At 43.4% G+C, this 15,200-nt stretch overlaps 1 non-coding gene across 1 annotated transcript; it reads left to right on the top strand.

Moving 5' to 3' along the window:
• Positions 1-3,910: 3,910 nt before the first annotated feature.
• Positions 3,911-4,013, top strand: LOC129400521 (U6 spliceosomal RNA). Its single transcript, XR_008627748.1, has one exon. It is a non-coding gene; the product is annotated as a U6 spliceosomal RNA (small nuclear RNA).
• The last annotated feature ends 11,187 nt before the right edge of the window (positions 4,014-15,200 follow it).

Raw genomic sequence — 15,200 nt, 5'->3', positions numbered from 1 at the left:
GCATATCATGGAAGGGGAACCACAGAAGTAGGATGCTGCCCAACAATTGGCTAAGCTCTTATTTCAGGGGGTGCAGCTACAGCTCATTGGATGGTTTCCTGGGTTGTTTTGGCCAAAGCAAGTCATTACCCATTATCAGGAAACCACCTTCCAAGGTACCACGAGCTGAGGAGTGCAGGGGGGACTCAGGCTATCTGGAGGCCACTCACTGGGCAAAGGGCATCATGCTACTAAGATGGTATGTGATGAGAAAGCTGTGGGAAAGAGCGTCTGGGGTAGAAACAAATTTGTGGAAACGAGCTTGGGTGCCACTACAGCCATGAGGCCCGGAGGGCACAGTGCCCATACTAGGAGAGTTAGGCCACAGTCACTGGGGTTGGGTCAGGCCGAGAGGTCACCAAGCAATGGGTACTCTCAGCCAGCTTTGGGGACAGCAGCCCTAGGTGTTCCTGCACGTAAGCACCGTAGCCACAGCAGCAAGAAAAAGCAAAAGTGGGCACAGTCCACCCTGGAAAGGCCATCTTCCCCTTGTTTGTTCGTCTACTGACAGAGACTCCTGGAAAGGACATTTTTTTTGTTTGTTTTTTTGTTTTCTTAACTTTTTAAGTTTTTTTTTTTTGGTTTTTGGGTCACACCTGGCGATGCACAGGGGTTACTCCTGGCTCTGCACTCAGGAATTACTCCTGGCGGTGCTCAGGGGACCATATGGGATGCTGGGATTTGAACCCGGGTCGGCCGCGTGCAAGGCAAACGCCCTACCCGCTATGCTATCACTCCAGCCCCTTAACTTTTTAAGTTTTATTGAATCACCATGAGATAGTTACAAGCTTTCATGTTTGGGTTACAATCTCACAATGATCAAACACCCATCCCTCCACTAGTGCACATTCTCACCACCAATATCCTGGGTATACCCCCCCTTTCTCACCCTCCCCCTGCCTCTAAGGCAGACAATATTCCCCATACTCTCTACTTTTGGGCATTAGAACTTGCAATACAGACACTGAGAGGTCATCATGTTTGGTTCATTATCTACTTTCGGCATGTATCTCCCATCCCAACTGGTTCCTCCAGCCATCATTTTCTTAGTGATCCCTTATCTATTCCAGCTGTCTTCTCCCCTCTGCTCATGAAGCAGTCTTCCAGCTATGGGGCAATCCCTCTGGCCCTTGTATCTACTGTCCTTGGGTATCAGCCTCATGTGATGTTATTTTATACTCCACAAATGAGTACAGTCCCTCTATGTCTGTCCCTCTCTTTCTGACTCATTTCACTTAGCATGATACTCTCCATGCTTATCCATTTATAAGCAAATTTCATGACTTCATCTCTCCAAACAGCTGCATAGTATTTCATTGTGTAGATGTACCAAAGATTCTTTAACCAGTCATCTGTTTTAGGGCACTCGGGTTGTTTCCAGATTTTTGGCTATTGTGAACAGCGTTGCAATGAATATATAGGTACAGATGTCATTTCTACTGTGCTTTTTTGCATCCTCGGGATATATTCCCAGAAGTGGTATTGCGGGGTCATATGGAAGCTCAATTTCTAGTTTTTGAAGGACTGTCCATATTGTTTTCCAGAAAGGCTGGACCAGTCAGCATTCCCACCAACTGTGAAGGAGCGTCCCTGGATGTAGGATATCATTGGTTTGTCCTTTCTCTCTTGCCACAAAGAGTTTAGGCTTATCTGGTAATAATCTCTAAACATTTTAAGACAACATTGGTATGTCCTGGTCTCCTTGTTACAAGGAGCTTAGGTTTATCGGGTCCCACTCATCAAAGTGCTCCTGATTCACTTCCATTCCTTTGTCTATCTGTTACCACTCCTCTATGTTCTCTTCCCCAACCAGTTAATCAGCTTTACCCCTAGTCAGACTCTGTTAATTTGTAAGGTCAGACCTTTCTAGGACACTGAACTTGTATTGTAAGTTAATATTGCCTTTTTCTTCTCCTTGTGTCTTTTGAATAGTTTACTTTAAAGCAATGTCCTTTTTGTATGGACAGAGAAAGACAGTTGTCAATATGCTTTTGTAACATGAGATTTAATTGACTTTGAATATTATTCACTCCTGGGCATCTGCTTTCTCGACTTAAGCCTCAGTTGTCCTTAGTTCCTAGCACCCCAAAGGCAGGGTCCCGACAAGGGACAGGACGGACCCAGGGCAAGCGGTGAGTTATGTGCTACCCTGGCATCGAGATGGGCCTAGCCAAGGTGCCTATTGCTTAACTATAAGTTAAGAGCTTAGTTATGGACAAATATTGTCATGATCCAAAAGTAACAACAAGACTAGGACCCTGCTAGGGATAGTAAAGACTAATCTGGCCTGAGCACTGTAGTCTGAGATCAAGATGACCCCAGGAGAGCAATTCTATACGCTTAATGCATCTCTTGCTATGTCCATACCAAATGATTAATATTATGAATACTTAGATGTTAGTTGGACAAGGAGAAGAGAAACACACCCATGGGATTCCACTCTTGGGTGGGTCGTCCTGCTGAAAGAGAATCTGTCCTGGAAGCAGCATCCCTTGAGGAAAAGAAGTTTATCCCTATTGATTGTGACCACACCTATGTGTAAGCCCTGACCTCTCATTCTTGGGGATTTAACTAGGCTGAAATGGTGGTCTGGGGGGGAGTCCCAGTGCCAGATCTGGAGAAGCTAGATCGAGATCCAGATCCAGAGGAGAAGGAGAATGAAGTAGCATGGGGGAGGGAGAAGCAGGAGGAGAATCAGAGGAGAATGGAGATGGGAATGGAATAAACTGCAACTGAGACCAACCAGCCTGGCCCTCGTTCCTTCCTTCGCCTGCCTCATCATCGCCATCAACCTTCCCGGGGTGAGGGAAGTGGCTGGAGACTACCGAACACGGGCCGCGGGAGAGATAGAGCGTCGCTGCCCTGTGCCTGGTGTGGTGCCCCTTCCTTTGTGTGTGATTACACAACTGGCATTAGAAAGGATATGTTTAATGTAAAGGACAAACGACTCAGGGGTCTAGTGTTTATTGCTGAGTGGTACTGAAGGGTGAATTTTAGGGTCAATGAATGAATGCTACAAGTTTCCACCAGCTCTTTTGCACTCTTTCCACAAAAAGGCAAGGCCTTGTGAGATGTTGCTTTTTCACTGAGTTCTGTAATGAGGAGAAGACATGAACGGTCTGTGGCGTTTGCCCTTCTGCAACCCATTGAGAGCACTGAAATGACAGCTCTCCTCCCCTCTTCAAGACCAAGCATACGAAACAAAATGTTCATTTTAGGGGCTGGAGTGATAGCATAGCGGGTAGGGGGAAAAAGATTTTTTTGCCCCAAAAAGTGGGGGAAAAATAATACTAAAAACCCACAATGTTCATTGTAGTGAGCTGTTGACATTTTAGATGCTACTTGTTACACAGAAAAGCAAACAATGAAACCCCTGACTAAAACACCCTGCTTTCCCCACTTTGCTAGTGCCAGTGTATAAATTATCAGAGGAACTCAAGATTTTGGTTTTTTTTTTGTTTTTTTTTTGCTTTTTGGGTCACACGCAGCAATGCACAGGGGTTACCTCCTGGCTTTGCACTCAGGAATTTACTCCTGACGGTGCTCAGGGTGCCATATGGGATGCTGGGAATCAAACCCGGGTCGGGTGCGTGCAAGGCAAACCCCCTACCCGCTGTGCAATTGCTCCAGCCCCTCACTATCACTGTCTGTCACTGTCATCCCGTTCCTCATCGATTTGTTCGAGTGGGCACCAGTAACGTCTCTCACTGAGAGACTTATTGTTACTGTTTTTGGCATATCCAATATGCACGTGTAGCTTGCCAGGCTCTGCCACTCGGGCTCGATACTCTCGGTAGCTTGCCGGGCTCTCCGAGAGGGGCGTAGGAATAGAACTCATGTCGGCCGCGTGAAAGGTGAACGCCCAACCACTGTGCTATCGCTCTCAGTACATATACTAAAATTGGAACGATACAGAGAAGATTAGCATGACCCCCTGCTCCAGCCCCTCAAGATGTAGTTTTAAAGAAGTTTTTATTTAGACTTTGGGGTCTTTGTGCTAATGGTTTAGCACAGGCATTGTGTAATGGGCTCGCATTGAGTCACCATTTCAAGTACACAGCTGACCAATATCAATGCTGCGAAGAATCTTAGTGGGTTTCATTTCGTTTTCATTTTTAAAAATTATTTATTTAATTACTTATTTATTTTTTTGCTTTTTGAGTCACACCCGGATATGCATGAGGGTTACTCCTGGCTCTGCACTCAAGAATTACTCCTAGTGGTGCTTGGGGGCCCATATGGGATGCCGGGAATCGAACCCGGTTTGGCTGCGTGCAAGGCAAACACCCTACCCGCTGTGCTGTGCTATCACTCCAGCCCCCTTTGTGGGTTTCAGATCTCACCTTTTACTTTAAAACAACAACACCCCCCTCCCCGCCAAAACCTCTTAATGGAAACCTAAACCAAAAAACGCACCCCCTCCCTTTTCCCTGTAGCTTTTTGAATCCAAGTAGCTCATCCGGTCTGGAGCCTTTCTATAAAACAGCTAGACCATTAGGTTAGCCTTCATCATCTAAATTGGTACTCTTCTTTGATGTGGCTTTGAGGGAACGAGGTGAAAACTAATCAGAAGAAGATTGCCCTGTGCGAGCCAGCTACCGCTCAAAGAGTGAATTTATGGGTGAAGAGAGAAAACACATCAGCAGAACATAGCCTCTATTTACAGAACTGCAACTATGATAAGTTAATTTTGTGTTCCATTTTTTTCCCCTCCTGTTTGGGGTCACAACACATTTCACACCCTCATTTATATCTGACACTACAGCACAAGGAGTCAACGGCTGGCATGGATGTTCTTCAATCTATGAAAACAATTTGCTAAGTCTTAGAGTTTTACTTTAGAAATACTTTGTAAATATGTTTAATAGCAAAACTTGAATTCCTTTGAAAGAGGGAAATTGTCATGATATTTCAAATGTGACCACAACTGGGGACCATTAATGCTGCACTCAGGAGCAGAACTGCACCCCCGCCCCCAATTTGTGGCAAGTGCTAGGACTGGAGTGATAGCACAATGGATAGGCCTTGCATGTGACTGACCTGGGTTTGATTCCTCCATCCCTACCGGAGAGCCCGGCAAGCTACCGAGCATATCCCTTCTGCACGGCAAAGCCTGGCAAGCTATCTATGGCATATTTGATATGCCAAAATCAGTAACAATAAGTCTCACAATGGAGACATTATTGGTGCCCATTTGAGCAAATCGATAAACAATGGGACAGGATGACAGTGCTACAGTGCTACAGTGCTAGTTCAAAGAGTTTGTTGTTGCTTGTGTCTGCCCTCACTCAGCATGAGCTGTGTTGGGGCTGGAATAGTAGATAGTACAGTTGGCAGTAGATAGTAGTAGATAGTACAGTATGCAAGGTGTAATCTATAGGTAATAGAAATTTGCTGAGTAATGCTTACTTGCCAAAATGAAAGTATAAGAACTTGCTGAACCTATTGCTCAGGGTCCTTGTTGAAACCCACAGTGCCAGCAGATACTTGGACCCCAGCTCGCTGGAGCAATAAACCTTGCTGTGTGATTTGCATTATCGGCTGTTCTCTGTCCTTGAAGGGTGGTCGACTCTGGACTCTAACACCCTGAGTCCTTCCAGGAGTGACCCCTGAACTCCAAGCCAGGGGTAAGTCCTGAGCCGGAGAACTGCCATGACAGGCTCTGAGAGACTTAGTCCTTTTCCAGGAACCAGAAAAGCAGAAAAATCAGATGCTTTTGTCAAAGATTACATCCCCGGAATAAGATTAGATCTCAGGGCGGTGGGCTGGATGTTGTGGGCCAAAACAACAACAAGATAGATGTGTACTCTGCAGGTAATAGAGATTGCTGAGTAACGCTGACTTGCCAAAATGAAAGTATAAGAACTTGCTGAACCTAGTGTTTGAGGTCCTTTTTGAAGCCCGCTGCATCGGGCAACACTTGGACCCCAGCTAGCCAGAACAATAAACCTCACTGTGTGATTTGCATTATCGGCTCTGTTCTCTGTCCTTGAGAGGTGGTCGGCTCCACACTCTTAACTAAACCAAACCAAATGCGGTACTTTGTGTCAACAGTTGCCTTCCACTTGGTGTTGTTGCCAGGAAAAACTGAAAAGTAGCTCAAACCTGCTGTCTGGCAGGGGGCTGGTGGATGTCTCAGAAGAAGTAGTGTTTTTCTTTAAATTAGACACACTGTTAACCCCTCTGTCTGTGGCATGATCAATTACTGCCCAAGGACCAACGTTTAAAATGCCTTCACAACAAGTCCATACATTCTGTATGGATAATTTTAGGCTCAGAACATCTTTGTAGGTCTTAGACCTACAACGTTTCTCTCTTTTTTTGGCATTTGGCGTCCCACCTGGAGATCCTCAAGGGTTACTCCTGGCTCTTCACTCAGGAATCACTCCTGGCGTGCTCAGGGGACCTTATTTATTATTATTATTATTATTTTATTTTAATTTTTACTGAATCACTGTGAGATAGTTACAAGCTTTCATGTTTGGGTTACAATCACAGAATGATCAAACACCCATCCTCCCACCAGTACACATTCCCCACCACCAATATCCCGGGTATACCCCCCCTTTCCCACCCTCCCTCTGCCTCCATGGCTGACAATATTCCCCATTCTCTCTCTCTACTTTTGGGCATTATGGTTTGTAACACAGACACTGAGAGGTCATCATGTTTGGTCCATTATCTACTTTTGGCACGCATTTCCCATCCTGACTGATTCCTCCAGCCATCATTTTCTGAGTGATCTCAGGGGACCTGATGGTATACCAGAGATCAAACCCACATTGGCTGCGTGCAAGGCAAAACCCCTCCCCACTGGACTATTTCTCCAGCCCCTAGACCTACAAAGTTTCTGCCTTTTGTTACTCTACTGGTGATCTCCATTTCCATTTATTCATTTACTGTTTTTTATTCTCAGGGCTTTGGGCGTAAAGAGAGGGGTTTGGTAGGGTGATACCATTTCACTGAAATTCTTCAGTGCCACCCTCGAGAACGTCATGTGACAACTGGAATGGGAAGGAATGGGAATGAAGATACATGGTTGGCAACTACACCACCTCCGCTTCGCTGATGTCATCGTTCTCATAATGCCAAACATTAGCCAAGTGGCACAAATGCTGACCGACTTCGACCGAGAGTGTGGAAAGGTCAGACTGCAGCTGAACCTCAACAAGATGATGCTCATGAAAAATGAACTAGTCCTTGTCACTCCATTTGCTCTCAATGGAACAAACATTTCCGAATGCAGCAGCTATGTGTACCTGGGTCAAGAACTCAACATGAGGAATGACTTGTTGCCAGAACTGCACAGGAGGAAGAGAGCAGCATGGAACACCTTCAAGAGCGTCGAAGAAGTGGTTAAGAGAATGAAGAACCTCCGGCTCCGGGCACATCTTTTCGATTCCACCGTTCTTCCTGTACTAACATAGGCCTCAGAGACCTGGGCCCTACGCAAACAGGATGAGAACGCTATTCGGGTATCCCAAAGAGGAATCGAAAGAGCTACACTAGGAGTATCATGTCTCACTCAAGTGAGAGAAGGAATCAGGAGTTCCAACCTCCGTCGGCGGTCAAGAATTAGGGATTCTGTCTCATTTGCCAAGGCATCAAAAATCAGATGGGCCAGACATGTAATGCGATTCAGAGATGACCACTGGACTAGAGCTGTTACGGGCTGGATTCCACAGGACGTCAAAAGACCACGTGGCCGCCCACCAACAAGATGGTCAGACTTCTTCATAAAAACCCTGAATGAACAATTTGAGGCACTTCCTATCCCTGGAGCGAGCAGATATCATTGGGCTACACTAGCTCGCGACAAGGACAAATGGAGACGTTACTGGAGCCCTCTCGAGCAAGTTGAAGGTCAACAGGAAGACAAGTGATACAAGTGATACTAGGGCTTTGGGCCACACTTGGAGGTTCTCTGCACTTACTCGTGGCTCTGTGCCAAGGCATCATGTCTGGCAGTGCTCAGAGGACCATACACATTGCTATCAGGCAAATACCTAACCCCTGTACTATCCCTAGGTTCAAACAAAATGACCCAGAAAGACCCAGATATAATTTTATACATAACTTTTTCCATTCTTTCTCCTTCTGTTGAAGTTTAGAGAAGTAACTACTAGGTTACATCTGGGACCAAGGCTTAATTTTTCCTCCCAATTCTCTTTTCACTCAATTGCAGATTGGCAAGACAGGACAGCAGAAGAAACAACATGTGCTAGCAAAGATGTGGAGAAAAAGGAACCTTTATACCCTGTTAGGGCAAAATTAGTATAGCATCTATAAAATCAGTCGACAGCTCAAAAAAGTTAGTAATGAAATATGATCAAGCCTTTCTACTTCTCGTTATCTGCCCAAGGACACCAAAACACTCACTGGAATGTATCCTTGCACTCTCAAGTCCATTGAAGCATCATTGGCAATAATCAAGGTCTTGAATGATTGGATAAAGATGTGCTATAAACACAGTGAAATACTACTCTGCTAATGATGAGGTCTTGTCATTTGCAACATGGTTGGACCTGGAAGGGTTATACTAAGTGAAAGTCAGATGTACAAAGACAAATATTGTACATTTTCACTCATGCAGAAGATAAATAAAGCAAACATTTAGAGTCTGATACCAGAATGGTAGTTCCCAGAGGGAGCGAGGGTGAGGCAAACAGTAAAGGCGGCCGCTCAGTTTTGTTTGGTAGCGACCAAAAATTGGTTTGGTAGCACAAACTGATGTCCCATCATAGCACTGAACACCGCAACCCTATATAGAGTTGCAAACCAATGTCACTTCAATCAAACATTGTTTACATGGGAGAGTATGAAGGGGTGTTAGGGACCATTCTGTCTAACAAGCTACTTGAAAGACAAGAAACTAGTGACAGAAAAAAATCACAGGGAATTTCTTGGCCTTCTAGTAAATATCCCAGATGGTTCTGCTTGTTATTTTTAATGTCAAAATAAGAAACGGTTCATCAAATATCCAGTCCAAGGAACTGACTCAGCAAGGTGACAGCCGGGGGCATCTGTGGTTTACTTGCTTGCTTTCTATCAAACTTCTTATTTGCTTGGAAGCTGCTCCATCCCACTGAGTTGGCAGAAGGAGGTAGTAAACCAGAAAGTCTCTCCTAAACAAAACATCATTCCTGCAGAATCCTTTTGGGGGGATTAATTCTTCTGGATACTAAAGGCTTCATTCAGTCTTTCAGACTTCCCTATTAAAATGCACATAATCCTAAAGAATCATTTTAAGTCATTTCAAATGTTATCAGATAATACTTCAAGGGTTTTCCTTGAGAGAAGCCTCCCCGATGTGCCTTTGTAATAAAAGAACTGAATCAGGAGGAAAGAGTTCTGAAATGAGATGTTTCTCTTCAAATCAAGCTCCCTAAACCACACTTGGGAGTGAGTTGGATTTAAAGCCTTGCTGCTTTGCCGTGGCAGTTCTTAGGAAACAACCACACTTAATGGTTTTTATCTAAATGTTGCAAAGTGTGGGTAGAATCCCTAGATTTCCTCTTCAATCTCATTTTGCAACTGTTAATGATCCCACACAGAGAATAGGAAATGTTGGCACTGAGCTTAAGTGAAATGATTTAAATGCATTTGTGATTTTCTTTGCCATCTGCATATTTCATCAGTTCTGAGCTGTGCTCCTCCGGCTCTTTGCAGTATTTCCGAAACCATGATGTTCCTGATGGGCGCGGGTGGCTAGCAATCCTTGCAGCCAGGTGGTCAGTGTCAGGTAGTTGCTGCTTGAATGGACGCCCGCTTGATCACTGTGTTTGTTTTTGTCCTTTCAATCAACTGATAAGCACTGCCGGTGCTACACATGTTCAGTTTAACTGGCATTTAAAATATCTTCCATGAATCATTCTGTGATTTGGCACTGAAACAAGATATTGGGAAAGCTGGCTGACAGAGAACTGGTATTGAGGTGTAAATTGGATATTAGTAAAACAAATAGTTGGCTTTGGAGGAAGAATAAGACAGTTTCACACTTCCTCCCTATTTGAGACTGAGACTTATGGGGAAAAAAAGATACAAGAAGATAGACTTGTTTATGCAAAACAGTCTGCCAGATACCTTACCAAGCAAGACCCTGCCAATAGCAGCTTTTGCACAGCTTTTGCACAATGGCAGCTTGGAAGAAAATCTTGGGTCCAAGAGTGGAGAAGCACCATCTTAAGAAATTTGGAATTACTCGGCTCTGCATGGACAGAGAACAAGATCTATGTCTCTTATGACACAATAAAGATATGAAAGCAAGACATGGACACATAAAGTCTGGGTTGAAAAAATGGATCCAAAGAGTTGTACAATGAATTTAAAATTTTTATTTATTTCACTCTTATTTCCCTTTTGATGCATGTGTAGTAGTGAAGCATGGTTCAAATTGATGTGTAAAATGTAATCCAAGTAGCTCTTTGAAAAACTGTATAAAACCTCCTAATTAGAAAAGATGTCATAATTTAACCTGAATCATTTTCTCTTAATGGTACATAAGAAATGGTTCATCTTGGAATCAGTGACATCTTAGATTCCATGGCAAAACCTCAAAAAAAATTCAAGTCCTCTGTCAAGTGGCTTGTACTCTGTGTATTAATAGAATATACTCTATGAATATAAGAGAGTTGATGAAGAATAGTACTGGTTATGAAATGTGTCTAGGAAAAATTCTTAGATAATAGCTATATCTATCACGGAAGGAAGTTATCCCTTGTGTCGATTTTCAAGTTGCTTTGACATTTGCAACTCAAAATTGATCACATTTTACCTGGTATCTGAATTTCAACTGAAAAAAATAACTAGAACCAGATTTGTCGGATGAATAATTCCTTAGGATTATTTTGATGATGCAGTTAAAACTTTCCAGGAGCTAAAATAATTATGGAGTTAGCCTTTTCATGGGTTGGGGTGGGGTGTTACCTGTTAAGTAGCAGGTACTCAGAAAAATTGTGGAGGGCAAGGTCAAATTCACCTACTCAGGCATTGCAATGTGGACATGGCCTGTCTGCTGTGGGTGGCTGTCCATGTGTTGAGATAGGGAAGGCCCCTCCCAAGGCAATGGCAAAAGCTGACCTTGCAGAAAACAGGAAAAACAGGATCTAAAGCCTGAAAGATCCTCACCTATCTACAGCAACAAATCCAAGAAGCTCCTGCAGAAGCAAAAGGCCAGGAACGGAGTTTCAAAAAAGAACATCACCACTCCCACCTTCCCCCCCCCAATGGTAACCTCCTTAGCAACGAACTTTGACCTAGGTAGAAGCCTCACGTGGGGGCAGGTTGGAGAAACCCTATAAAGGCTACCTTGACCAAAGGAAGGGCATACGCTGCTGGAGCCCTTGTGCTCTTCATGCCCATGTGATCGAGATATGTGGTGCCCGAATCTCCCCTCTTGAGATGTGTGCTTTCGTGTCTAATGCTGGGGTGTGTGTAGGGGCTCTCTCCATCCTTGGAGAAACCTGTGTTCTCCCCTTCCTTCCTACCTTCCTTCCTTCCTTCCTTCCTTCCTTCCTTCCTTCCTTCCTTCCTTCCTTCCTTCCTTCCTTCCTTCCTTCCTTCCTTCCTCCCTCCCTCCCTCCCTCCCTCCCTCCCTCCCTCCCTCCTCCTTCCTTCCTTCCTTCCTTCCTTCCTTCCTTCCTTCCTTCCTTCCTTCCTTCCTTCCTTCCTTCCTTCCTTCCTTCCTTCCTTCCTTCCTTCCTTCCTTTTTCTTTCTTCCTTCCTTCCTTCCTTTTTCTTTCTTTCTTTCTTCTTCTTTCTTTCTTTCTTTCTTTCTTTCTTTCTTTCTTTCTTTCTTTCTTTCTTTCTTTCTTTCTTTCTTTCTTTCTTTCTTTCTTTCTTTCTTTCTTTCTTTCTTTCTTTCTTTCTTTCTTTCTTTCTTTCTTTCTTTCTTTCTTTCTTTCTTTCTTTCTTTCTTTCTTTCTTTCTTCTTTCCTTCTTTCCTTCTTTCCTTCTTATTTATTTATTTCATGGGCTGGAGCCATAGCACAGTGGGGTAGGGCGTTTGCCTTGTACCTGCCAACCTGGGTTCAATTCCGCCACCCCTCTCAAGAGAGCCAGGCAAGCTACTGAGAGTATCTTGCCCACACGGCAGAGCCTGGCAAGCTACCTGCGGTGTATTAGATATGCCAAAAAGAGTAACAAGTCTCACAATGGGGATGTTACTGGTGCCCACTTGAGCAAATCGATGAACAATGGAATGACAGTGACAGTGATTTATTTTATAAGATGGTTCACAATATTTGATTACAATTAATATTCAAATACCAATCCCACCAACATTACACCTTTCCACCACCAAATTTGGGATGTTTCAATCCCAAGCCCCAATCCCTGTCCCAAAGCAAAACCTAAATTATATATTTTGTATTGTCTGTTATGGAAAACTGTCTTATTGATGTAGGCAGGTAAATAAGATAAGGCCCTGCACAATAAAACATGTCAGCAAAACTTCTGGGAGGAAAATTCCAAGGCTGATCCACTTTGTGGATACGGATAAGACCTTGAGAAGCTGATCCTGAGGAGATTGGACCCTCGGACCTCGCCCTCAATCTGATTAACTTCAGTCATTCAGCCCAAAGAAGACCACCACCACTCCCAACCTCCCTGGTAACCTCCTTAGCAACGGACTTTTACCTGGGAAGAAGCCCCATGTGGGGGCAGGTTGGAGAAATCCTACAAAAGCCACCTTCAACAAAAGAAGGGCGCGGATATGCATATGCTGCCCTAGTTCATGTGCTGCTTGCGCCCACATGGCGGAGCATATATGGTGCCTGAGCACATGTGTCCCCCACATCACCCCTCTTGAGATGTGTACTTTCATGCTTTCGTGTCTAATGCTAGGATGTGTGTAGGGGCTCTCTCTGCCCTTGGAGAAGCCCGCCTTCTCTCTGGAATGTGTTACTCTCTTTCTCTCTCCCTTTCCCCATCCACACCTTAAAAAAACGCCTCCAAATAAAATCTATTTAGTTCACTGCTTGTCTACTCCTGAAATTCCTCTCTGCGAGGCGAGACAAGAACCCAGTAACCCTGGGTCCCGGGTGACAGAGGTGGATTAGGAGAAAGTGATTGTCTTTCTCCTCCCCACTTCACATGAGCCACCCGTGGGGCCCACAGACATCACTTTTCCGTCATATCATAGAGGTACTGGCATCACACTTATGTGATCATAAATGGGGTATGCAATGTGACGACTTACACAAAATACTGCTCATGAAGATTTTTCACCATAATGACCTTTCTTCAGTTATACTTCTATTCATTTTTTTTGCTTTTTGGATCACACCCAGCATTGCACAGGAATTACTGGCTCATGCACTCAGGAATTACTCCTGTTGCTCGGGGGACCGTATGGGATGCTGGGAATTGAACCCGGATCAGCCACATGCAAGGCAAATGCCCTACCCGCTGTGCTATCGCTCCAGCCCACTTCTACTCATCTTTTAAATTTGTTTTTTGGCTACACCTGGTATTGCTCAAGGACTATTCCAGGCTCTTTGTTCAGGAATGACCCACCTGGTGGTAGTCAGGGGACCAAACTTATTGCCAGGTTAGCTGCATGCAAGTCAAACACCTCACCTCCCGTACTATATCTCTGACCCATGAATGGTTTTTTTAAGACTCAAAACATTATGTAAAACTCCACTAGAAATACATTTTCAGCATTATGATTTCAGACAAAAATGAATTCACTAATTTAGATGTTCTAATTTCTATACTTAGAACATGTGATCGAGAATAGATTTAAACAGGATATTTTTTTGGTAATGTTCTTTACTCAAATTGCATATTTAATTTGCAAATTGTTATTTGTGATTTACATAAGGTTGTTTTTATCATTATATCGATATTTATTTCCATCTGTGAAAGTGTGTTTGACACTCTTGGATCTGGACCAAAGATATTATCATGCTTCTCATAAACATCAGATCGAAAATGTTTTAAATTCAATGGCTTTTCACTTAGTAAGAATTTCCAGGGAATGAATTAATGAGGATTCAAATAAGATATACCGAAGATTCCTAGATTTAAAAATAACCTTGCTAATGAGTATGAGATCCAGTGGTGTTTCCAGCATCTTATATGTTTCAAGGTCTCTAAAGATTACGTGAAAACAAATACGATAGAGTAACCACCCAGGCTTGGTATTGAAGTCCCAATGTCGAATACCAAAAGGCTCTGGTATGTGGAGGAAGAGTTTGTGGTTCATGGGCATGCATTGATAGACCAATTTTTAATTCTTTTTTTTTTTTTTGCTTTTTGGGCCACACCTGGCGATGCACAGGGGTTACTCCTGGCTCATGCACTCAGGAATTACTCCTGGTGGTGCTCGGGGACCATATGGGATGCTGGGAATTGAACCTGAGTTGGCCTCGTGCAAGGTAAATGTCCTACCCACTGTACTATAACTCCAGTCCCCTGATTTTTAATTCATTTTGCAAAATGTCTACCCAGCTCAATGGTTTCTCCTGTTTTTGTATCACCACTGTTCAACTCAGAGTCTTACATAGATCCCACATTAAATAAGTGTTCACAGATTTTTTTTAGGTCAAGTTCTCCTTAAGTTTTAAATTATACTCGTTAGATGTAGATGCACAACTCCTCATTTTTCTGGAGCAGAGAACCCAGCATTTGCCATCTTTACATCTTCCCTTTAAGATAAATAATGTTTGTATAAATAATTAAAGGGGAAATAAATTATCCTTATTTGGACATTTTTGTCTTCCCTCATCTCAAACTTCTTGTGTTTAACTAGTGAGTATAACTGGGCTTCTTCAAAGCCAATAGTAAAAACACCAGAATAGACACAGTCAAAGAAAATAGAAGGTATCACTAATATAAGTTCAATTCAAAATAGAAAAATGATATTAAAGTGTCATGAGCAGACCTCTCAGGATGAACCTTTATATTAGATAATGGACTAGCATATCAGCTTGTTAGCCCCAAATTTATAAATATTTTTAGAGAATTGATGTGGGTTATGGCATTTAATCCTCGGTACATCCCTAAGTGGGTAAAAGTCTTACTATCCTATAGATGGGTAAATTGAGTGATGAGGGTTTTAAATTAATAATGTGAGATCATTATGGACAAGGGAGGGTGGGTGAATGTGAATCCCCCAACTCAAATCACTATTCTATGCTGTGTTTCCAATCTCACCC

The sequence above is a fragment of the Sorex araneus genome, chromosome X (genome assembly GCF_027595985.1).
Source record: "Sorex araneus isolate mSorAra2 chromosome X, mSorAra2.pri, whole genome shotgun sequence".
Lineage (NCBI taxonomy): Eukaryota > Metazoa > Chordata > Mammalia > Eulipotyphla > Soricidae > Sorex > Sorex araneus.
Note: the sequence above shows the minus strand (reverse complement) of the source record. Positions and strands in the feature narration are given on the sequence as shown.